Here is a 25,907-nt window from a genome sequence, read left to right on the forward strand (position 1 = left end):
AGGAAGTTTCATATCAGAGTGCACTGTGCTGTAGAGTGAAAAATTCGTTTTGGAAACAAATATTTTATTTGGCTCTCAAAATATTAAATGGTTTCACACTCTCAGACAATTAAGATGAAATGAGTTTAGCTTATTTAATAGCCTTTACATGTATTAAGTTCATATATGCTGCATTGTTACATATGGACATTGCAATTGTAAAGTTTATATACTTATGGTGCTTTACACCTTATTAGTGTGTATACACTGATACCTGTCTGTAACATATGGTTTTGTCTTTTGGAGTACAGTGCCTTTCACCCTGAACAGTTTTAGCTTTTGCGCAACTGTGTCATGATTTCCTAAGTCAAAAGCTTTTGACAAGTCACACAGTAGTTCCTGTTTCGTACTTTCGGTAAAGGGTCAATGAGTTTTTGTACTACTTTTTATATCCTTGTTGACTTGTGGATAGCATATTGTATGCTGTAAACAAAACTTGATCCTTTATAAAAACACATATTCAGAGGCTTAATAAAATAATTGTTGGTCTTTAGCTTTGAGGGTCCCTGGAATTGTCGCTTTTGAACAGTGGCAATACCCTTGTAATTTTTAAGCTCTCAGGAAACAAGCCTTCTCCCACGGATTTTTTAATTTCATTGGTCAGCGACTTAGCAACTGAGTCTGAAACAATTTAGTTATTTTGTTTGAGATGGCATATGTATTGGGAGTTTTAGTGCTCTTCAACATATTTATGGCACTTTTTACTTCTTCCTCATTTGTGGAAAGGGAGAAATGGAATCACTTAGTCGGCATCTTTTCACTTTTAAAACATTTATATCTGTGGTATAGAAAGTTCTGATTGGATGTAAATCATTGACTAGTAGAGAAATTGGGTCAGTGACAGCCACATTAACAACGCTGACTGCTTTGCTAGCTTTTGAACAAACCCTTTCCTGAGCTTGAGTGGACATTCCACACACACACACACACACACACACACACACACACACACACACTCTCACTCACTCACTCACACTCTTGTTTGACTACATTGTGCATTGTGTTGGCTGAATGCAGTTCAGCAGGTAGAATTGGGTGGAGAATCATTTGAGTGGAGTGGTTGAGGGAAGAAAAAAGGTGGGGGTGGCTGATGGCTCAGGAGGACACAGCAGGCATACAGGATAGGAATGCCAGTGGGAGAGGCAGCAGGTGCATGGGACAGAAATGCGACTCATGGGCTCTGGAATTGTTGAGTTTATGCAGCACACGATGACGATGATGTGGGGGAGTGAATTGGTAGAAAATGACAGAATGAAGGAAGGGGAGACTGGGGAAGAGAGTGTGGGTGGATGATGTTAGCAGAGACTGAGATCAGAAGGATTATGGGAACAAAGGATAACTCTCATCTTAGTAATTCAGAAAAGCTGGTGCCGATGGGAAGGATCCAGATTGCCCTGGTTGTGAAGCAGCCATTGAAATGATGTGCTCTGTAACATGTTCCGCCACTGGGTGGTCAACTTTGCTCTTGGTCGTAGTTTGGCAATGACTGTGCATTTGGCTGGACAGTTGGTTGGTCTTCAGGCCCCACAAAAAAGCTGTGCAGAAATTGTAGCAGAGCTTGAATATGGCATAGCTGCTTTCACAATAGGCCCTGCATCTGATGGGCTATGATAAGCCTGTGTTGGGACTGGAGTAGGCTGTGTTGGGTGGCTGAATCAAAGAAGTCATGCAACAGGGTTTCAAGGGGTCGGGAGTTGGTGTGGCATATGGGTGGGCCAGGATATTGTGCAGACTGGGTGGGCAGTGATATACTATTTTAGGAGGTATGAGAAGTCTTGTGAGTAGGATGCCCCTCATTTCCAGGCATGATGATATGTAGTCAAAGCTGTAATGAAGGACCTGCTTCAGATGTACCAGTCTGGGATGATACTGAGTGATGTGCCTGATGCTCCTTTGCAGCTGGTTCTTGAGGCAGGAGGGAGAATTAGAGGTATGTGATGGTATGGCATGTAAAATGTGTGTGCAAACTAGGTTTGAAGGGTAGTGTCTGTCGGAGAAGCTCCAAGGCAGAACTTAACAACTCGCTGATTTTGAGTGTGAGCACTTGTGTCTGCTCTGACTCTTGCTCATGAGCAGAGCAGTTGGAGCGTGGAAGGGGAATGAGGGAAATGTGTTCGCACTATGTGATTGCAACAACATGGGGGAAAGTTGAACTTTGAAGTAGGGGAGGGTAAGTTTTGAAACCAGAGCCATGCAATGGTGAACTGGCAATGACTATGCCAACAGAGTCTTCACACTTAAATGTGTAGTGCAAGGAATCTTATCATTTTACACAAAGTTGGGTTTAAAAAATGTTTATCGTATTGTAAAGTATGGAAACTTTCAGAGCATTCTGTTTACAAAAGCACTACATGTCTTACAAGATCAGGTAATACAGAAATGGAAAATATGATGGATCTGAGTGTGTATGAGAGGTTTTAAAACTTAAAAGTAAGCACTCTGAAGAAGGAGAAAAAGAGGAAGGAAAGCACTACTTTTACTGAAGCCCTTGTACCCTCACAGATGAAGGTTTACTAAAAGAGCACTTGGATGTGGCAGCTGAAAATGTATGTCCGTGTCAGGTAGAACATCTTTGTGTTGCCACAGATGCCAATCATGCGTCTCACACAGGTTATGGCAGACAACATTCAGAACCAGCTTGCAAAATATTTGTAAAGATTTTTGCATATTCTTCAGTGCTCTACAGAAGCATGGATATCGCAGACATGCAGCTGGATGTGCCATTCTCAACACCATTGAAGAAAGTGTAGAAAATAAAAGTTTGTCATGGAATTAATTAGTTTGTATCTACAGGCAGAGCACAAGTCATGTTGTGGGGGGGGGGGGGGGTGAATAAGAATCCAAAGCACAACTGAGAGCACAAGTCATGTTGTGGGGAGGGGGGGGGGTGAATAAGAATCCAAAGCACAATGGGAAAATGAAAAAGCTTAGAGTGCCCAATTTGTGAGCTTATCTTTAGCTTGAAGTAATTGATATGTAGTGCAATGGGGCATGTAGAGTGAGTCTAGATTCCTACAAGCATTTCCTTCAGGATCAGTTTCTTCATTTACACAAATCTGCACATGGCTCTCCACCCTGTTCCCTGTGGCAGTGGAGGGGATACATACTCACTGCTTGCAGGCCTTTGCTCATCCTCTGCCCATGGGGCACATTTGCTGTGAATCCTTGCCTTAGTGAAACCTTCAGCATACTTAACAGGGAATTCTCGTCAGTGCAGATGCATGCATCCATGGGTGGTCAGGCTATAAAGAAGTAAATTTTGCTGTGGAAGGAGGTGACATCTATCAAAATGCATGTACTGTGGGTGGTTAGTGCACTTGATATTGTCACATTGAAACAACAATGAGCGCCAAACCTGAAGGGAGGTTTATTACTGACACCAATGTACAGCCAGAACAAAGCTGAATTCTTGGATGGAGAATGCTGCTATTTATACAAACATTCGTCCTGGTCATCAGGTGTTTTATGTAGTCATCCTGAATGTCATCTGGTTGAAATAGGAACAGTGTACCCAGTGAATCAAAAAAAATGATGTGGAGCCTGTATTGTCCGATTTCTCTGTATTGTACATGAATGTCACGCTGGGCAGTATTGCATCCCAATCTCTCTGTTAGATATCATCATCCATTGAGAGCATATCTGCCAATGTCTTATTAAAGTGTCTGTGAGACCATTTGTCTGTGATGTCGCAGTGTGAAGTTACCTTTGATAATAATCTTGACTGGAAAACTTTTCTATGATCAGAGATCATCACACAGGGTGCTGCATGCTTCGAGGAGCTTTGCAATTTTTGAGGCTTTTGCAGTCAGCACAGCTCTGTTGACAGGATAGTGGATGAAATACTCAGTGCAGACTAGTATCCATGGATTCCCATTTGTTGACTTCAGAAACCTCCCCAAGGGCCAATTTCAATTTGGTGGAATGCCACAACTGCAGGCAAGATTGGTTCTAGATTCCTTGAGGTAATTCCAGCACATACTTCCATCATTGGCATTACTTACAGTGGCTCACATCGTGTCTAATGAATTGGTAGAGACCTTGTCAGTGAAAACTGTGTCTGATTCTATCTAGAGTTTTCATGAATTAAAGGTAATGAGATGTTAGAGCTTCATGCAAATGCTTAATGATAGCTGGCTATAGATGAGCTGGGATCACAATTGACCGATCACAGTCAACCATTTCCACCGCACTGGTTCTCTTATACAGTGTTCCATTTATTAACTGGAATTTACCTTTGGTCTGCTCTACCTCCTTCAAAGCTTCTGTAATTTTTCCCCTCTCAGAATCAATGTCATTCAAAGCAGCAACGACTGAGATTTCATCCATGGTGCTGTGTTCCACCAAAGGATTGCCTGGAAGGCAGTTTGTATCCTCATATTTGCATCCACTTTTGTATAACATTTAACATTGTGAGATCATATCAGAAGCCCCCCCCCCCCCCCCCCCCCCCCGTCTCCCCCGTGGTAGTATGAGCACATTCTGAGAAACCTTCTTACGTCAAGAATGTGCTGAGGAGCTAGAAATTCTGTGACTGCTGTTATTTTTCACTAGATCAGGTCAGACACCATCATCATTAACCAGGTGCCCCAAGATTTGTTTTTTCTTGCATGACAAAGGGGTACTTTTCCAGATTCAGGTGGAGGCCTGTAGTCTGAACAAACTTTAACATATTTGTCAGGTGGCTGAGATATTCTTAAAGTGTCATCAAAACAATCATAATGTCATCCAGATAGCAAAGACATGTTGTCCGTTTGGTTTCTACATCTACATCTATACTCCGCGAGCCACCTTACGGTGTGTGGCGGAGGGTACCTATTGTACCACTATCTGATCCCCCCTTCCCTGTTCCATTCACGAATTGTGCGTGGGAAGAACGACTGCTTGTAAGTCTCCGTATTTGCTCTAATTTCTCGGATCTTTTCATTGTGATCATTACGCGAGATATATGTGGGCGGTAGTAATATGTTGCCCATCTCTTCCCGGAATGTGCTCTCTCGTAATTTCGATAATAAACCTCTCCGTATTGCGTAACGCCTTTCTTGAAGTGTCCGCCACTGGAGCTTGTTCAGCATCTCCGTAACGCTCTCGCGCTGACTAAATGTCCCCATGACGAATCGCGCTGCTTTTCGCTGGATCATGTCTATCTCTTCTATTAATCCAACCTGGTAAGGGTCCCATACTGATGAGCAATACTCAAGAATCGGACGAACAAGCGTTTTGTAAGCTACTTCTTTCGTCGATGAGTCACATTTTCTTAGAATTCTTCCTATGAATCTCAACCTGGCGCCTGCTTTTCCCACTATTTGTTTTATGTGATCATTCCACTTCAGATCGCTCCGGATAGTAACTCCTAAGTATTTTACGGTCGTTACCGCTTCCAATGATTTACCACCTATGGCATAATCGTACTGGAATGGATTTCTGCCCCTATGTATGCGCATTATATTACATTTATCTACGTTTAGGGAAAGCTGCCAGCTGTCGCACCATTCATTAATCCTCTGCAGGTCTTCCTGGAGTACGTACGAGTCTTCTGATGTTGCTACTTTCTTGTAGACAACCGTGTCATCTGCAAATAGCCTCACGGAGCTACCGATGTTGTCAACTAAGTCATTTATGTATATTGTAAACAATAAAGGTCCTATCACGCTTCCTTGCGGTACTCCCGAAATTACCTCTACATCTGCAGATTTTGAACCGTTAAGAATGACATGTTGTGTTCTTTCTTCTAGGAAATCCTGAATCCAATCACAAACCTGGTCCGATATTCCGTAAGCTCGTATTTTTTTCACTAAACGTAAGTGCGGAACCGTATCAAATGCCTTCCTGAAGTCCAGGAATACGGCATCAATCTGCTCGCCAGTGTCTACGGCACTGTGAATTTCTTGGACAAATAGGGCGAGCTGAGTTTCACATGATCTCTGTTTGCGGAATCCATGTTGGTTATGATGAAGGAGATTTGTATTATCTAAGAACGTCATAATACGAGAACATAAAACATGTTCCATTATTCTACAACAGATTGACGTAAGCGAAATAGGCCTATAATTATTCGCATCTGATTTATGACCCTTCTTGAAAATGGGAACGACCTGCGCTTTCTTCCAGTCGCTAGGTACTTTACGTTCTTCCAGAGATCTACGATAAATTGCTGATAGAAAGGGGGCAAGTTCTTTAGCATAATCACTGTAGAATCTTACGGGTATCTCGTCTGGTCCGGATGCTTTTCCGCTACTAAGTGATAGCAGTTGTTTTTCAATTCCGATATCGTTTATTTCAATATTTTCCATTTTGGCGTCCGTGCGACGGCTGAAGTCAGGGACCGTGTTACGATTTTCCGCAGTGAAACAGTTTCGGAACACTGAATTCAGTATTTCTGCCTTTCTTCGGTCGTCCTCTGTTTCGGTGCCATCGTGGTCAACGAGTGACTGAATAGGGGATTTAGATCCGCTTACCGATTTTACATATGACCAAAACTTTTTAGGGTTCTTGTTTAGATTGTTTGCCAATGTTTTATGTTCGAATTCGTTGAATGCTTCTCTCATTGCTCTCTTTACGCTCTTTTTCACTTCGTTCAGCTTTTCCTTATCAGCTATGATTCGACTACTCTTAAACCTATGATGAAGCTTTCTTTGTTTCCGTAGTACCTTTCGTACATGATTGTTATACCACGGTGGATCTTTCCCCTCGCTTTGGACCTTAGTCGGTACGAACTTATCTAAGGCGTACTGGACGATGTTTCTGAATTTTTTCCATTTTTGTTCCACATCCTCTTCCTCAGAAATGAACGTTTGACGGTGGTCACTCAGATATTCTGCGATTTGTGCCCTATCACTCTTGTTAAGCAAATATATTTTCCTTCCTTTCTTGGCATTTCTTATTACACTTGTAGTCATTGATGCAACCACTGACTTATGATCACTGATACCCTCTTCTACATTCACGGAGTCGAAAAGTTCCGGTCTATTTGTTGCTATGAGGTCTAAAACGTTAGCTTCACGAGTTGGTTCTCTAACTATCTGCTCGAAGTAATTCTCGGACAAGGCAGTCAGGATAATGTCACAAGAGTCTCTGTCCCTGGCTCCAGTTCTGATTGTGTGACTATCCCATTCTATACCTGGTAGATTGAAGTCTCCCCCTATTACAATAGTATTATCACGAAACTTCTTCACGACGTTCTGCAGGTTCTCTCTGAGGCACTCAACTACTACGGTTGCTGATGCAGGTGGTCTATAGAAGCATCCGACTATCATATCTGACCCACCTTTGATACTTAACTTAACCCAGATTATTTCACATTCGCATTCGCTAATAACTTCACTGGATATTATTGAATTCTTTACTGCTATAAATACTCCTCCACCATTGGCGTTTATCCTATCCTTGCGGTATATATTCCATTCTGTGTCTAGGATTTCGTTACTGTTCACTTCCGGTTTTAACCAACTTTCCGTTCCTAATACTATATGCGCACTATTTCCTTCAATAAGCGATACTAATTCAGGAACCTTGCCCTGGATACTCCTGCAGTTTACCAATATTACGTTAATTTTTCCTGTTTTTGGTCTCTGAGGACGGACGTTCTTTATCAACGATGCTGATGTTCTCTCTGGTAGGCCGTCAGGTATTTTATCGTTTCGCCCAAGGGGGGGTCCCTCTAACCTAAAAAACCCCCGTGTGCACGCCACACGTACTCTGCTACCCTAGTAGCTGCTTCCGGTGTGTAGTGCATGCCTGACCTGTCTAGGGGGGCCCTACAGTTCTCCACCCAATAACGGAGGTCGATGAATTTGCAACCATTATAGTCGCAGAGTCGTCTGAGCCTCTTGTTTAGACCCTCCACACGGCTCCAAACCAGAGGACCGCGATCGACTCTGGGCACTATGCTGCAGATATTAAGCTCAGCTTGCACTCCACGTGCGATGCTGGTTGTCTTCACCAAATCAGCCAGCCGCCGGAAGGAACCAAGGATGGCCTCAGAACCCAAGCGGCAGGCGTCATTCGTTCCGACATGTGCTACTATCTGCAGCCGGTCACACCCAGTGCGTTCAATAGCTGCCGGAAGGGCCTCCTCCACATTACGGACGAGACCCCCCGGCAAGCACACCGAGTGCACACTGGCATTCTTCCCCGAGCTACCCGCTATTTTCCTGAGGGGCTCCATAACCCGCCTAACGTTGGAGCTCCCTATAACTAATAGGCCCGCCCTCTGTGACTGTCGGGACCTTGCCGGAGAATCGGCCACTGGCCCAACAGGCGAGGCATCCTGTGGTGGCTCGGAAACGATGTCATCACCACTAGGAAGCACCCCGTACTTGTTGGAAAGGGGTAAGGCAGCTGCCACGCGGCCAGATCCCACCTTCGCCTTTCGGCCAGGCACGCGCGAGCCCACCACTGTCCGCCATTCACCCTGGAGTGATGGCTGACCGGTAAGATGCTCACTGCCGGAAGACGCAGCGACATCAGGGGTTCCATGTGATTCCAAGGCCACCGAAGTAGGCATAGGTCTCACCACAGTTACCCCAACGCCACTACGAGCCGACGCCTGCGCCTCGAGCTCGATGAGCCTAACAGACAAAGCCTCCACCTGCCCCCGAAGAGTGGCCAATTCTCCTTGCGTCCGCTCACAACAACCACAGTCCCTACGCATGACTATGTTTACCCTACTCTATACGGTGACAAATTCCCAAGATAATCTTCTGATGAGCTACTCTGATAATCAAGAAACACTCACTGAAATACGAGACGCGAAAACTACGCTAGGTTTTCCCAGAAAAACTATTTAAAAGCTAAGCGCAGCAAATAAGTACAAAATAAATTTCTCTCCTAACGATCAAGAACTGTTAGTTTCTATGCAGAGCAGATAAACACAAATAGAATCCCTTCCTTAGTGGAAGGTCGTAAACAAAATGCAAAATAAACGCTTTATACAAACAGTACTCGCTGCTGCTGGTGCTCTCGCTCTGGCTGTCACAAGACAACTGTCCATCAAGCAGCTTGTCCATCATGCATTTGAAAGTGGCTGGAATGCTACACAGCCCAAGCAGCATATCTGATAGTGGCTGTCAGGAGTTATGAAGGCAGTCTTCTTCTGGTCAGCCTCATCATCCTTGATTTGCCAGTACTCTGTCTGCATGCCATAGCTGAGAAATAATTCTGCCTTAACAGTCTAGGATGTCATCAGTACGTAGCAATTCATAAATATCTTTCTTTGTGATTTTGTACAGTCACCAGTCTTGTACATAGTAATGCTATTTGCCATCCCTCTTCATAAGGATCACAGGAGAGGACCAGAAACTCTCCAAAAGTCAGTGATTTCCTCATGCAACATCTTCTCCATTTCCCCTCAGATTATTCTTGTTCAGCCAGAAACACTCTACACGAGTGCTAACTAATTGGTGGATGATTCTCGGTGTTGATATGATGTTTAATTGTGGGCAATTTGGATTGTCTTTTCTCCACTATGGATTTGAAAGCTTCTGAAAATTGATGCAGAATGGCTATTGCTCAGTGATGTTCTTTGGTTGGGCCAGATCTAGTTGGCAGTTCAATAGTAGCTTCCACACTGCATTGCACTTAGTGATAGTGGAGCACAAATCTTCATTGATGACAATGAGCTGCCCTTCCTGGACTGGATCAGTTGGCCCTACACACGTATCCTTAGGGATGAATTGTGACTGCTTGTGACAGGTGGTGATCCAAAGTTCTCATTGATGTCCTACAGTGCTTATGATTGTCACTGGCTTGTAGATTCCTTTTGTGAGCCTGAGTAGCTTTTTGCTATTAACAAAAGCTTTGCAGTTTAACTGAGCATTTCAAATGGCGACTGGAACTCATCTTATTGATGAACGGGGATAACAATGCATTCAACTGAAAACAGCCACCCAGAGCAATCTTTATTAAGTCTGCTTTATGGAACAGCTTTATCAATCTGGTGCTCTGATCTTCCACAGTTGTGAATGCTTGTGATGCCCGCAAGAAGTTCCATCAGAGTATAACATTATGACACTCTATTAAAATGACAAATACAAAGTGCTGTGTTCTGTCATTGATAGTTATTCCTGCAGTATATTTCCCTGCTGACTGGACATATTTTCCATTTGCAAATTTCAGCTTTCATATCATGGAACATAGTCCTGTTTAGCTGAAAGTGATAAGCATACGATATTATGGATAAGAAAGCCCCTGAATTGAGTAGTGCCGGGACAGATTGGGTATCAATTATGGCTTCAGTGAGATTTCCTGACATCCTGGTGACTTATCCATGGAGGATTCTTATCTGTGGTACCCTCATCTCTATAGCTGGTTGCCTCGCTTAGTTTTCTGAATGTGATGGCTAGACAAGTGGCTGATAACTCTCTACTGTCGTGGGAGGTGGCTATCATGTGTTGGGGCATGACCTCATCAAGGATATGGCACAAGTTGACAGTCGTGTGCAATTAAATTGTGTGAATAAGACTGTTGTGATGGTTGACTTGTTGCAACATAATTGTCATCAAACGCTCATCTCATATCTCTGCAGTAATGTACAATGTGTCCAGCGTGCCCACAGTGAAAACATGCCAGCATATTGTTCTTCAAATATCTATTTTTCTGCAGGGTGTTTTAGTTGGCAGAAATATTGCTTATGCCTGTGCTGGTCAGATGCTGGGTTGTCGTTTGACAGTTGTCACACAAGCATGAGGTGTGTTTGACTAGTGGCAGAGTTTGCCACCAAAGATCAATAACCTCTTATTTGACATTCTGTTTTACTTCCAGACTTGTGCAGTCGACATTCATGGCTGCTGTCTCCTGTGTACTAAGTCCAGCATTTCTGTCTGCCATACACTGCTGTACCTCGTCTCTTGCTGTTTGGCCTATGAGACAGGTGAGCTCAGGGTGATATTACACAACTGCCATAGGAACCACATTCAGCGGTCCGTCATACCTCTTTCATCACACTTTTTTCTGTTGCATTTCCTCAATTTGCTGGCACCATTGAAGTCTTCTGTCACTATGACATCCTTTAGAAGAAGAGCTTGGTACATGTCTTCTATGATCCTTTTCATCTAGCGTCAGATTTCATTGGCTTCTGTTATATTCATAGTAATGATATAAAATAAGAGTCAAAACATTGTCTTCTTCAGTTGAGCCTGGAATTTGTTCCAGTTACTAAGCTGTTCTTTGTTGTTCTTGAACTATTACTAGGCTGTGCCATCCAGGTAAAAGTACACATTTGCCAAACACATCATGTCATCCCACCTGTTGTACTTGGCTACTCTATCGAATGGTTTCAGCCATTTCATAGGGTCCTGACCAGCATCTCCAGAAAACTCTGATGGATGCCTGATGTGCAGCTGACTTACTACTGCACCTGTCACTTGAATGTATGGATCTTAAGAACGATGTACTGTTTGGATTCCAGTTCCTGTCCATGTAGGTGATAGCATTCATGTTGTCTAATTGGAGCTACAGTGATGTAAATGTATTGAAGTACCCAGCATCTTCATCAAACAATCTCACATTGTAACCATAACAGAGACCAAATCCAAAATCAGGATCGTCAAGGAAGTGTAACACTTAGCACTGAAAGCACTTTTATTACTGATACCAACATACAGACAGAACAGCACTGAACTCCTGGACAGAGAATGCTGCTGTTTATACAGGCACTGAATATTCCAGAATATGCAAACATTCTAAACATAAGATATTTCGAGAACCTTTTAGAAATGGTAAATACTAAATAACTAACAATTTCTGGGGGGTGGGGGGAGGCAGGTTTGAACTGGTAACATGTAGCAAACCAGCTGGCGATGCAAACCACTGCACCACACTGCTAGCATCACAGCTCATCACAATATGAACAGAATTATGGGTGGAGCAATCAGAGATGTGGAGGTCAACATCTAGGAAAGTGCCACATTTGGGTGATTACAACCAGGAGAAGGGGATTGGTGCAGATCATGAATATATCATAAATTAACATAACCAGACAAGGGATTTTGAGTTTTGGGAGGCTAAGAAGGTTTCCTGTAGATTTCTCACAGAGAGATTGGCACAGGAGAGCACCATGTGGGTTCCCATGGTCATGGTGCGATTTGTTTATGTATTTCCCCATCAAAGGAGTAGTTATATGAGAAGATGTAATGATATGTATAAAGAATGAGGTAGTGAGTTGGAAGGATATTGGGAGAGTGTTCTATAGCAGTGAGGACTCGGGCAAAGAGGAAGTTGGTGAAATGGTATCAACAGTGATAAGTGTGGATCCAAGTGGTAGTGAATAAAATGCTCTGTGCTCACCTTAATTTGTTCATTCTTATGTTCGTGGTCCCTATGGGATGATACATAAGAGGCTGTAATATATTCCTGGATTCTACACTTAATTGCAGATTTTGAAGCTTTTTAAATAGGGTCTTCACAAAATGCACTCCTGGAAATGGAAAAAAGAACACATTGACACCGGTGTGTCAGACCCACCATACTTGCTCCGGACACTGCGAGAGGGCTGTACAAGCAATGATCACACGCACGGCACAGCGGACACACCAGGAACCGCGGTGTTGGCCGTCGAATGGCGCTAGCTGCGCAGTATTTGTGCACCGCCGCCGTCAGTGTCAGCCGGTTTGCCGTGGCATACGGAGCTCCATCGCAGTCTTTAACACTGGTAGCATGCCGCGACAGCGTGGACGTGAACCGTATGTGCAGTTGACGGACTTTGAGCGAGGGCGTATAGTGGGCATGCGGGAGGCCGGGTGGACGTACCGCCGAATTGCTCAACACGTGGGGCGTGAGGTCTCCACAGTACATCGATGTTGTCGCCAGTGGTCGGCGGAAGGTGCACGTGCCCGTCGACCTGGGACCGGACCGCAGCGACGCACGGATGCACGCCAAGACCGTAGGATCCTACGCAATGCCGTAGGGGACCGCACCGCCACTTCCCAGCAAATTAGGGACACTGTTGCTCCTGGGGTATCGGCGAGGACCATTCGCAACCGTCTCCATGAAGCTGGGCTACGGTCCCGCACACCGTTAGGCCGTCTTCTGCTCACGCCCCAACATCGTGCAGCCCGCCTCCAGTGGTGTCGCGACAGGCGTGAATGGAGGGACGAATGGAGACGTGTCGTCTTCAGCGATGAGAGTCGCTTCTGCCTTGGTGCCAATGATGGTCGTATGCGTGTTTGGCGCCGTGCAGGTGAGCGCCACAATCAGGACTGCATCGACCGAGGCACACAGGGCCAACACCCGGCATCATGGTGTGGGGAGCGATCTCCTACACTGGCTGTACACCACTGGTGATCGTCGAGGGGACACTGAATAGTGCACGGTAGATCCAAACCGTCATCGAACCCATCGTTCTACCATTCCTAGACCGGCAAGGGAACTTGCTGTTCCAACAGGACAATGCACGTCCGCATGTATCCCGTGCCACCCAACGTGCTCTAGAAGGTGTAAGTCAACTACCCTGGCCAGCAAGATCTCCGGATCTGTCCCCCATTGAGCATGTTTGGGACTGGATGAAGCGTCGTCTCACGCGGTCTGCACGTCCAGCACGAACGCTGGTCCAACTGAGGCGCCAGGTGGAAATGGCATGGCAAGCCGTTCCACAGGACTACATCCAGCATCTCTACGATCGTCTCCATGGGAGAATAGCAGCCTGCATTGCTGCGAAAGGTGGATATACACTGTACTAGTGCCGACATTGTGCATGCTCTGTTGCCTGTGTCTATGTGCCTGTGGTTCTGTCAGTGTGATCATGTGATGTATCTGACCCCAGGAATGTGTCAATAAAGTTTCCCCTTCCTGGGACAATGAATTCACGGTGTTCTTATTTCAATTTCCAGGAGTGTAGTTGGCTTCTGCCTTCGAACATCTACCAGTTCAGGTTTTCCAGCATTTGCATGACACTTTTCCATAGTTTTTGCTGATAATTATTGTATGGCCATAAGGCTGTGGTCCAGAGCATAATTCTCGGCCTAATATTTCATCTACCAATGTTGGAGACATCATCAGAGGCCGTAATGCCTCAGAAAACAGACAGTCATGAAAAAGCTCAGCAAGCCACACTTTTTATATGTATCCACACAGCAGCAGATGAATCATGTCTTGGACCACGGCATCATCCCCCTAAAGCAAATACTAGCCATGAAAGCCTGAATTCTATGACTCTTTCGTAGGTCTGACAAACTTGTCACCCTTATTTCTGCCCTTCTATGTTTGCATTCAGTAACCCGTGTTAAGATTTGATACAGGTCCCACAAATTTGATCAATATTTTAGGATAGGTTGCGCAAAAGTTTTGCAAGTTATCTCCTTTGTAGACTAACTGCATATTTTCAGTATTCTAGCAATGACCCAAAATGTGCTTTGCCTATGTGAGCATTCCATTACATATTTACACAAATTAAAACTCCCAGACTTTTTTATGAAGTGATTGTTTCGAATCATCATTCATCAACGTTTTTGCATTTTGTGAGATGCACAGTTGTACATTTCTAAACATTCAAAGCAAGTTGTCAGTCTTTGTCCCAATTAGAAGTCTCACTGGATACTTGTGTGGCTTTCTTAATACAGTAGTTATTTATAGACCCTCCCAGGGGACACCGCCTTATAGTAGGCACCTTCAGTGCCGGGCGGGAGGGTTTGCGTGCTTCGGTGAAGTCGAGAGCTATGCCGGCGGTAGCATAGCTACTGGCAGGGTCTCCCAAGCTGGACTGGTCTCTACAGAGGAGCCAGACAAAGTGTGTCCCACAACATAGGGCAGGGAGGGCTCTAGAGGCATAGTGAAGCCAGCTTCCCTAGAGGAGTAAACCTCATACATATCCTGGTCCTCCAGGTTGGGGGTTGGGCATGGGGCTAATAACCCCATACTGTAAAAAAAAAGAATATTACGGAAATTCAACAGAAGCCTCGGAAACTGGATGGAAAGCATGTATCACGATCCCGGCAAAGGAAACGTATAAAGGATCTAACAGTAGCATCGTGGAATGTGAGGACAATGCTTCAGCCTGGAAAAATGAAAGAAATAGCCAATTTAATTTTAAAATTCAAATATGATATTGTAGGGCTACAGGAAATAAGATGGCAGGGGAATGGGCAGATAGATAAACCTGAGTATTCATTGGTATATAGTGGACCAGAAGAAAGAACAGGCCAACTTGGAACAGGGTTTATAATAACTAGGGAAGTTAGGAAAAGCCTTCTAGAATTTGAACCTATAAATGAAAGGATGTGCAGACTCAGACTAAAAGGTAAATTTAGGAATATATCAATAGTTAATTCACATGCACCAACAGAGGAAAAAGAGGATATAATTAAAGAACAGTTCTACGAAGACTTGGAAAAAGTATGCTGTGCAGTACCTAAATATGACCTGATGCTAGTAATAGGAGATTTTAATGCAAAAATAGGGAGGAATGAACATCCGTATGGAGTTTCTGTAAAATATTCACTACATGAAGAAAACAATGATAATGGAGACTTACTATGCCAATTCGCAGCAAGGAATAATATGATTGTTAAAAGTACCTGCTTTCCACATAAAAGGATCCATCTGGATACTTGGAAGTCTGCAGCCAATGGAGTAGTCAATCAGATTGACCATATTTTAGTGATTGCACGCCACTCCACGTCAGTTACGGATGTACGGAGCTGCAGAGGACCAAACTGTGATTCAGACCACTTTTTGAGATAAAATCAGTCTTGAGAGAGAAACTGTCACTAACAAAGGGCAACAGAATGGGAAAGATGATGAAATGGAATACAGACAAACTGAACATCCCTGATGAAGTAAAAAAATACCAAGTAACACTAAGCAGAAAGTTGAGCAATGAAGAGACCACAGTAGGAGTAGATGAAAGGTGGAACAGGTTTGAAAAAGCCATTAAGGATGCTGCAGAGGAAATAATAGGCATAAGAAGGAACAGAAGAACCCAGGAGTGGTTTGATGAAGATTGCAGGTCAGCAATAGAGGAAAAGAACAGGGCAAGAACAAAAGTGCTACAGAGAGAAACCAGAAATAATGTGGAACAATATAGAGAATTAAGGAGAAGAGCTAACAGACTGTGCAAGAGAAAGAAAAGAGAGTGGAATAAGAAGAAATTTCAAGAACTAGAAGAACTAAAGGAACAGAGTGAAATAAGAAAGTTCTATCATGCCATAGGCAAAATGAAGAATAGATTCCAACCAAAAACAACGGCCTGTTCCAGTAAAGATGGGAAAATGATAAGGGAGGAAGAGCAGATAGTGGGAAGATGGGCAGAGTGTTTCAAAGATACACTAAGCACCAGCCTAGAAGATGAAGAGACAGCTGCACAGGAGGGAAGTGGAGCTGGAAGTAGACAATGAAACCAATGAGGCAAGAAAGCCAACACTACAAGAGGTCTCCCAGGCTGTGCACAAGTCAAAAAACAATCGATCCCCTGGGGAAGACAGCATAATTGCTGAATTAATAAAAACTGGTGGTGAGGCTGTAATAAAGGAACTGCACACATTAATATCAGATATATGGGAAACAGAAACTATGCCAGATAATTGGAAAATTGGAATAATAGTCCCCATTTATAAGAAAGGGGACAGAACAGCATGTGAAAACTATAGAGGTGTAACACTCCTAAGTACAGCTTATAAGATCTTCACAAGTATATTAAACGAAAGGATACAGAAGTGTGCAGAAGGCATACTAGGGGAATATCAGTGTGGCTTTCGACCAGGCAGAGGAACAACTGATCAAATATTTGTGATCAGGCAAATGATAGACAAGTTCTATGAATATGATATAGATCTGCATTTCTTATTCATCAATTTCAAACAAGCCTTTGACAGCATAAATCGGCAAGAACTATACAGAGTACTGAAAGAAGTTGGTATATGTGCTAAATTAATAAGACTAATCAGAATGACAATGACAGAGACAAGAGCAAAAGTAAAGGTCCTTAGCAGAACAAGTGATAGCTTTGACTTTAATAAAGGTGTGAAGCAAGGGGATAGTCTCTCCACTGTCCTATTCAACATAGCCCTGCATAGTGCAGTAAATAAAATCAACAAAAGAGGCAACATATTTATGAAAACTAGCCAGATATGTGCATACGCTGATGACATTGCTATAGTAGGAAGAAATACCAATACACTCCTAGAAACATACCGGGCAATGGAAACAGAAGCCTTAAAAATTGGCCTCATAGTAAATGAAAGCAAAACAAAATATATGGTAATGTCACAATCTGAGGCCAGAAGAACCCCTAAAAACCTAAACATCAATGGGAAATGCTTCAATGGAGTGTCCTCTTTTAACTACTTGGGAGCCCTAATAACAAATGACAACAGTATTGGAAAGGCTATAAGGGAAAGAATACAAGCAGGAAACAGAGCTTACTTTGCAAATATGCAGCTTTTCAAAAATAGCCTTGTTACAAGAAAAACTAAACTGCTAATATATAATTCCCTAGCCCACCCAGTTATCACATACGGCTCAGAGGTATGGATGTTGACAGAATACGATAAAAATGCTCATGCTCTAAGAAGCATTGGGCGGAAAATACTACGCAAAATCTATGGGCCAGTAAGGGAGGAAGAAGGCTGGAGAATACGCTACAATGCCGAATTACAAGAGTTAATACAAGGCAGGGACATAGTAAAATTTGTGAAATCACAGCGAATACGATGGCTAGGACACTTGGAGAGAATGGCAGAGGATAGAATTCCAAAGAAAATGATGAAAGGTATGATCCATTCAGTTAGGCGAAAAGGGAGACCTAGAAGAAGATGGATCGATGAGGTAATAATGGATATCAGCAATATGGGAGTCCGGGGGTGGAAAAGAGCAGCAAATAACCGAGAAGTGTGGAGGAAGATTGTTGAAGAAACCAAGGCTCACCAAGGGCTGTAGAGCTACTGAAGAAGAAGAAGAAGAAGCTATTTATAGATAACTGCATCATTACTAATATTCTTTTATGCAAGGCCATAAATATACAACATGAACAGAAATGGTGTAGAAATATTTCCCAGGAACATGCCTGAAATTACTTCTATGAATGTCGGTGACCCTTCATCCAAAAAATTTTCAGTCTAATCACATTTTTTCTTGTGTTCCATCACTGACAGTCTTGACCTATTACCAGAATTTCTTTATGTTCTTGAGTGGTCATTCAGCAAGGTATTGCTACTGTAATCATTGAAAGTTTCACACAATACCCTTCTGGCTGCCAGATGTGTTTCATGTTGCATTTCTCTATCCATAGCCCCATGCTTTTTTTATTGCTAATTCTATAATAATAGCGGTTTATGTAGAAATTACTATACAGTATCCCCCCCGGAAGTGAACCATCCTTCTAACTACGTAACTATCCTGTGCTTGATTAAATATTTTTCTTAGCTCGATTCACAGCCCCTCTACATGATTATGCCTGGAGCTAAATGTTATTAGTTTTTCCTTGAGAATATGACACTACTTTCTCTTTATCCACTTTATTGATCATGTAAGTCTTACTATTTGTTTTAACTGCCCTTTATATAGTGGTGATCATTGTTGCTGCTATTACCTCTTCATCACTGATACTGGTTTCACTGTGGACATTCTCAGAGGGCTTAGGTCCATTTATTGCCTTTATATTTCATGAGTGGGCTTCCAAACTACCTACTCAAAGCTGTTTTCAGTGAAGGCATTTAATGATGTTTAACAGGTTGCCTTGTCACATCAACTCCATAAAAACTGTAACCTGCTGGTCAATTGTTGGATGGCCAGCCTCTTCAGCATGGTGATTGAAATCCTCAGGAATACACAGTGAATGCTCAAAGTGATCCCTTTATCCCCTTGCTGCCATTTCCACAGATAGTACGGATATTCTCAATATGTATGAACTAGCAATGTTTTATGATGGAATTTCGGGATGGCTTGGAGTGGTCGAGTGATTCTGTACCAGAGATGGGTGCAGTAGAGGAGGGCAGCCCATTGATATAAATACCCTTATTACCTACAGTCATTCAGTTTTTGTGGCCATGGGTGTTGCTCTCTACATCCTTGATGAGTGTGGCAAATACACTGTCACAGCATCTCCTGGCACATCGTCCTTGCAGTCTCATCCTTGACAGTATCAGCACTTACTGAGTGGCCACTGATTCCGTGCAGCCCCCCTTGGACATCTCATGTAACCGAACCCATAGTGGCCTGGCCATGGTGTCTGCTGTTGTCCTCCCCAGGGGGCACACGGTCCTTTCATGAGTACGCATGTGGCGAGTGCGGGGCCCCGAGCTATTGCAACCTTCCTTCTTTCCTAGGCTGCATTTCCTTTCCCTTCCCCTCCTTTCCTGTCCTTGCTCCTCTCCCTCTGCCCTCTCCTCTCCCTCTGCCCTCTCCTCTCCCTCTGCCCTCTCCTCTCCCTCTCTTGGTGTCCTGGTTTATGTTGGCCCGCTATCCTTCTGGTTATGTTGGCTTTGCAGTTTGGTATTGTTGAGTAATTACCTCATCCTTTTGGCATTCTCTGGTCCCCCTCTGGGGTTTGACCTCCATTACTAAATTTCTATTCCGTAGTGTGAGCCATCTGGGGAAGAGCACCTTACCTAGTGCCTACAGTGTGTGTGCTCCTAGTTCCTTCCATCTTTTCCTTCATGTCATAGTCTGATGCTAGGTAGCCAGCATGGTAGCCAGCCTGTGTGGTGGGGTCACTCTCTACCCTTTTGGTTGAGCCCCCTGAAACCACAGGGATCACTCTTCTGATACCTGAACTGTTACCACCTCATGTAAGCCTAGGAGTGGTTGCTTGTCATCCTGGTGCATCAGAACTCCAGGCAATGGCCGCCGTGCCAGACGGCCCTTTCTGTGGTTGGGTGGCACCCATGGGGAGAGCCCCTGATTGGAGTGGTATCAGGGCGGACACTATGCAAATGAAACACATACGGGTCCAGAACTCTGGCCATTCTTCTACAGCCATCTCTTTGCATGGAAATGATACTTTTAGTGCTGTTTCTTCTGCCCCTTCAGCCTTCCCTTCCATGGCTACCCCTTGGGAGGAGGGTCAGGCTCATCGGCTAGGGGCGAAACCTTTCCCCCACTATCTGGTTTGCACCAGGACTGATGGGGATACTTTCACCAATACTAAACCTTTATTTTTTGTGCAACACATTGAAGACAAGTTTGGCGAAGTGGACTCCCTGAACAAGGTGCGGTCGGATTTGTTGTTGATCAAAACTGCTTCAGCTGCCCAGTCTGCAGCCCTCCACGCCTGTGACCATCTTGGCACAATTCCTGTGTCCATTACCCCCCACCAGTCTTTGAATAGAGTTCAAGGTGTAATTTTTCACAGGGACCTCATCCTTTATACTGATGAGGAACTTAGGGGCAATCTAGGATGGCGGGGTGTTCACCTTGTTTGGCATGTTCAGAAGGGCCCGAAGGACAATTGCATTGATACTGGTGCCTTTATCCTGGCCTTTGAAGTGGGTACCCTCCCTGAAAAGGTCGAGATTATGGTTTATTGATGTGATGTGAAGCCATACATCCCACCACCTATGAGATGTTTTAAGTGCTTGCGTTTTGGCCACGTCTTCCCACTGTTTGCAGACCACTCTCTGTGGTGACCGTGGACGTCCACTCCATGAGGGGAGTTCCTGTGTTCCCCCTCCTGTGTGTGTTAATTGTCATGGCAATCATTCTCCATGTGCACCAGATTGCCCAGCTTACAAGAAGGAAAAGAAGATACAGGAGTTTAAGTCCCTTGATCGTCTAACCTACACTGAGGCTCGTAAGAAGTATGAAGTCATCATACTATGTCAGTGATGTCCAGCTATGCTTTAGTTACATCTTCACCCCTTCCTCCCCCTTCCTTAACCCAGTCCCAAACTCTTCCCCTCCTCCCCTCCCCTGCAGTTCCCACACCCTCCCGTCCGGGAGCTGCTTCCCTCCCCAGCCAGAGAAGTGTCCCACTTCTTCGGTGTTTGCCATTCAAGGGTGCCCCTCCCGGGACTCCCCTTCCTGGCACCTTCCAGGCCAAAGGCCTGCTGCCACACGACGACCGTGAGAACCACGGTCTGTGAGCTCCCAGGTCCGCTCTCTTTCTGTTCCAGATCTTGCTGCAGCTGCCTCCTTTTTGCAGCATAGCCCTCCTTGATCTCAAACAGAAAAGAAGAAGAAACGTAAGTCCCGGGACAAGGAGCCTCTGGTGTTGCCAGAGGTCCCGTCCCCACCTTCGCAACCTGCCTCTGACCTGCTGTTCATGGATGTTGCCCTCTCCTTGTCGGTGATGGATGGTGACCTGGCAGCATGACTGGCTTTAGCTTGTTCACCCCCCCATTTGAGTCATCATTCTGTGGTTATTCGGTGGAATTGTAATGGATATTACAGTCACCTTCTGGAGTTGAACTCCCTTATTTTGTTTTACTCTGCAGCTTGTGTGGTTCTACAGGAATCTCATTTTACTGATGATCACTCACCGACCCTCCGTGGGTTCCGTGCTTTCTGTCTAAATCGGGTCTGCCTCCTACGGGTCTCTGGTGGCGTTTGTATGTTGGTCCATGCGGACGTTGCTAGCATGTGGATTCCTCTTCAAACTACATTGAAAGCGGTTGCTGTTAGGGTTCACCTGGACTCTGGGGTCACAGTTTGCAATCTTTATCTCCCTCCTGACAGGACTCTTACACATGCTGCCTTAACTGCCCTTCTTCAGCAACTTCCTCCTCCCTTCCTCCTTCTCGGGGATTTTAATCTTCATCATCCCTTGTGGGGCAGTGCATTTCCATCTAGTCGAGGTCTTCTCATAGGCCAGTTTCTTGCAGACTACGACTTGTGCCTTCTTAATGATGGCTCCCCTACTCATTTCAGTGCCGGTCATGGTACATTTTCTGCCATTGATCTTTCTCTTTCTTCCCCTCCCTCCTCCCTTCATTACACTGGTCGCCACATGACGACTTTTGCGATAGTGACCACTTCCCATTGATTCTCTCACTCCCTTCCTGCTCCCCGATGAACAGGTTACCTCGTTGGTCTTTCCAACGTGCTGATTGGCCTCTATATACTCCACAGGTCGTTTTTTTTCTTCCTGTTTGTTGGGTTGTATTGATGCCGTCCTACATGACGTTGACGTGTCTGATGTGATTGTTCATGCTGCTAGCCTTGCTATTCCACACTCATCTGGACCATTTCACCACCGGCAAGTCCTGTGGTGGAGTACGGCCATTGCCATTGCCGTCTGTGATCGCCGTCAAGCTTTGCAACACCTTAAGAGGCACCTATCCACTGCCATTCTTATTACCTTTAAACGCCTTCACACCAAAGCCCATTACTTAATCAAACAGAGCAAACAGGTGTGTTGGGAACGCTTTGTTTCTTCCCTCGTTTCTACTGTCCTATGTCACGGGTATGGGCTACATTTTGGTCTCTCCAAGGTTGCCATTGGCAGTCTACCCTCCCAGCCCTTGCCCTCATGGATGGCCTTTGCACAGACCCATTGATTCTCGTGGAACGTCTTGCGACCCATTTTGCAACAGCATCAGCATCAACCTCCTATCCAGCTGCTTTCCTTCACCAGAAACAGCGGGCCAAAGCTTCTGCCTTATGTTTTACCCCTTGTCAGTCAGAATCTTACAATGAACCTTTTACTGAATGGGAACTTCTTTCCGCCCTTTCTTCTTCCCCTCATTATACAGCCCCTGGCGCAGACTCCATTCATAACCAATTGCTTCAATATCTCGGTGCTCTACAACGACAACATCTTCTCTGGGTGCTTAACTGTATTTGGCACCAGGGTGACTTCCCTTCTCAATGGAGGGATAACATCGCAGTTCCCGTCCTTAAGCCTGGTAAGAACCCCCTGTTTGTCAAAAGCTATTGGCCAATTAGTCTGACAAATGTTGTTTGCAAGTTACTTGAATGAATGGTAGCCCGTTGGCTCAATTGGGTCCTCTAATCTCCGGATCTATTGTCCCCTTACCAGTGTGGCTTCCGAGAGAGACGGTCTCCAATCGATCATTTGTTTCGCTTGGAATCCAAAGTTCGGCAGGCATTTTCCCAGTGCCACCATTTGGTTGCAGTATTTTTTGACCTTTGCAAGACCTATGACATGGTTTGGGGCCATCATATGTTACTTACACTTCACGAGTGGGGTCTTCGGGGCCCCCTCCTGATTTTTATCCGCCAATTCCTGTTCCATCGGTCATTCAGGGTTCAGGTTGGTACTGTTTTTAGTTCTCCATGGACCCAGGAGAATGGCATCCCATGGGGTTCCGTATTGAGTGTACTTCTTTTCCTCATTGCTATAGATGGACTTGTGGCCTCTGTCGGTCATTTGGTCACCCCCTGCTCTGTATGTGGATGGTTTCTGCATTTGGGTTAGTTCCTCTTTGATGGCCTCTGCAGAGCGGCAGCTCGAGGGTGCCATACGGCATGCCTCTGCGTGGACCCTCTCACATGGATTTCAATTCTCTCGTTTAAAATCGCGGGAGGTCCACTTCTGTCACCGTACTACGGTCCACCCCGATCCAGAGCTCTACCTCGATGCACAACAATTACCTGTGGTCCCACAGTTTCATTTCCTGGGTATTCTTTTTGGCAAAAAGATGGCTTTGCTGCCTCATATCAGACTTCTGAGGATAGGATGTTTCCGTAAACTCAATGTCCTTTGCTTTCTTGCCCACACCTCTTGGAGTGTGGATCATTCCACTCTTTTCCACCTTTATCAGGCTTTAGTGCTGTCTCGCGTGGGTTATGGTTGTCAAGTTTATGGTTCGACTGCTCCTTACACACTGCTCATCCTGGATTCGGTCCACCGTCGTGGTATCCGTTTGGCCATCGGTGCCTTACCTACTAGCCCTGTTGATATTCTCCTGGTTGAAGCTGGTATCCCCCCCCCCCCTTTCTGTTCAGCAGTCCCGGCATCTGGTTTCTTATGCAGTAGCTGTCCATTCCTCTCCCACTCATCCTTCCTATTCTCTCCTGTTTCCAGACCAAAGACGTCGCCCACCTGATTCCCGCCCACGGGCGTGTTTACTGGTTGGGCTCCACCATGCATCTCTTTGACGTGTTTTTCAGCTTCCTTCTTTGTCCTGTCTCCCATGTTCCCTCCCCAACACCCCCCCTTGGTTAGTTCCTCGGCCCTGGATTCGGATGGATCTCTGTCGAGGTCCAAAAGATTCTGTTCCCCCGATGGTGTTCTGTTATTTTATCTGCCGAATTTTATGGGAGTTTTGGGATGCTGTTGTTTTTTACACCAGTGGCACTAAATATGCTGACCAAGTGGGATAGGCCTTCACGTCCTCTGTTGTCATGGAAAATCATCTCCTGCCAACTGCATTTGGGGTGTTCACTGCGGAATTGATGGCAATTTCCCGGGCCCTTACCTTTATTAAACAATCCCAACTCAACCGTGTTTTGTTATGTCTGGACTCAGTGAGTGGCCTTCAGGCTATTGGCCAGTGTTTTTCCCACCATCCCTTGGTCTCGGCCATCCTGACCGTCTCACTGATCTTCACCATGCTGCTTGTTCCGTTGCCTTCCTGGCCTTGTGGGTATCCCAGGTAATGAGCTTGCTGATCGTTTGGCTGGGGGAGCAGTCACTTAACCCCCCTTCTCTGTAACCCCTCCTGTGGTGGATTTACGGCTTCATATCAAATCCCACTTAGCACAATCGTGGGCCAGCTCTTGGGAGATTACCTCCCTGTCTAATAAACTTTGTGTGATTAAGGTGACACCTGTCCCATGGCGTTCTTCCTTCCGCCTCTCCCAAAAGACTCGACCATCCTGTGTTGTCTCCACATCGGCCATACCAGGCTGACCCATGGTTTTCTTTTGCTTAATGAGCCACCCCTACTTTGTGGTTGTGGAGCCTTCCAGTCAGTAGCCCACATTTTGGTGGAATGCCCCCTTCTTTTGGCTCTGCGTACTAAGTACAGACTTCCCCGCACTTTACTTTTAATATTGGCAGACAATTCCCAGATGGTTGACCTGGTTCTCAGTTTCCTCCGTGAAAGTGGTTTTTATTTTCAGTTCTAAGGTTTTTAATCTCCCTCTGGAGTAGGGGCAGGGCGGTGAGGGTTGAGGTGTCTCACACTGTAATGTATGTTTGGAGATTCCTGCTCCCATCCCTGGCCAAGATCCTCTTTTCTCTCCCTTTTACTCTGTTTTTATCACTTTTAGATTTGGTTAGTCTCCTTTTACACTATGCGTTTTTACATTCTAGTAGTTGAACACTTTTGAATAGCAGGTGGTCTTGCCTGTACTGCATCAGAGGTGGGATATTTCCTGCCTCTAGCATAGCCTTGGGCTTGCCCACTTGCTGACTTCTCTCCTTTTGTTTCACCATTCGTTATGACTCTTCTGAGATGCAAAACTGTCTGAATGGACCACCTTTGAAACAAGGGACTGATGACCTTGCTGTTTGGTCCCTGCAACCCCAATCAACCAAACATCTGCTGTTGTCTTGGAGAAGGCAGCTTAGTGATGGCAGGGCGACCCAATACCCCAAACTCCACACCAGAGGATGAACGATTGTGTGAGGCTCCAGTGGCACCAGGCAGAGGAGACCCCATTTTAAGCAGTGGAACATGTGAAGATGGCTAAATCACTGCAGGTAGGTCCATGATGGTGGCAGAGAGGAAGGCTGGAAAGAGCCTGAGCAGTTGGGCAGCAGTCGAGGCTTCCAGGCATAGTGACTGTGGTAGTAGCTGCGTCATAGGTACATCGTTGTCTTCATGGCAGCTTATGACACAAGGTGGGGATCATAACATAGCCCAGCAGTCTGAAGATGACTGGCTGGCCCCAAGAGATGGGGGAAGGATGGTCAGGTACGGGGGTGGTAAAAATGCCGCTGTCTATAAGCTGATCACACACAAGAAGTACCACTGCTGCATTCTTCCATCATGTGGAAGCTTCTCAAAGGATGGTCAGTGTTCAAGAACTCGGTC

General features: G+C 45.1%; 1 protein-coding gene across 2 annotated transcripts in view; it reads left to right on the plus strand.

Moving 5' to 3' along the window:
* Window positions 1-25,907, plus strand: part of LOC126194642 (post-GPI attachment to proteins factor 2-like) — a 64,017-nt gene that overhangs the window by 30,819 nt on the left and 7,291 nt on the right. The window lies entirely within an intron of this gene.

This window comes from Schistocerca nitens, chromosome 7 (assembly GCF_023898315.1).
Source record: "Schistocerca nitens isolate TAMUIC-IGC-003100 chromosome 7, iqSchNite1.1, whole genome shotgun sequence".
Taxonomy (NCBI): Eukaryota; Metazoa; Arthropoda; class Insecta; order Orthoptera; family Acrididae; genus Schistocerca; species Schistocerca nitens.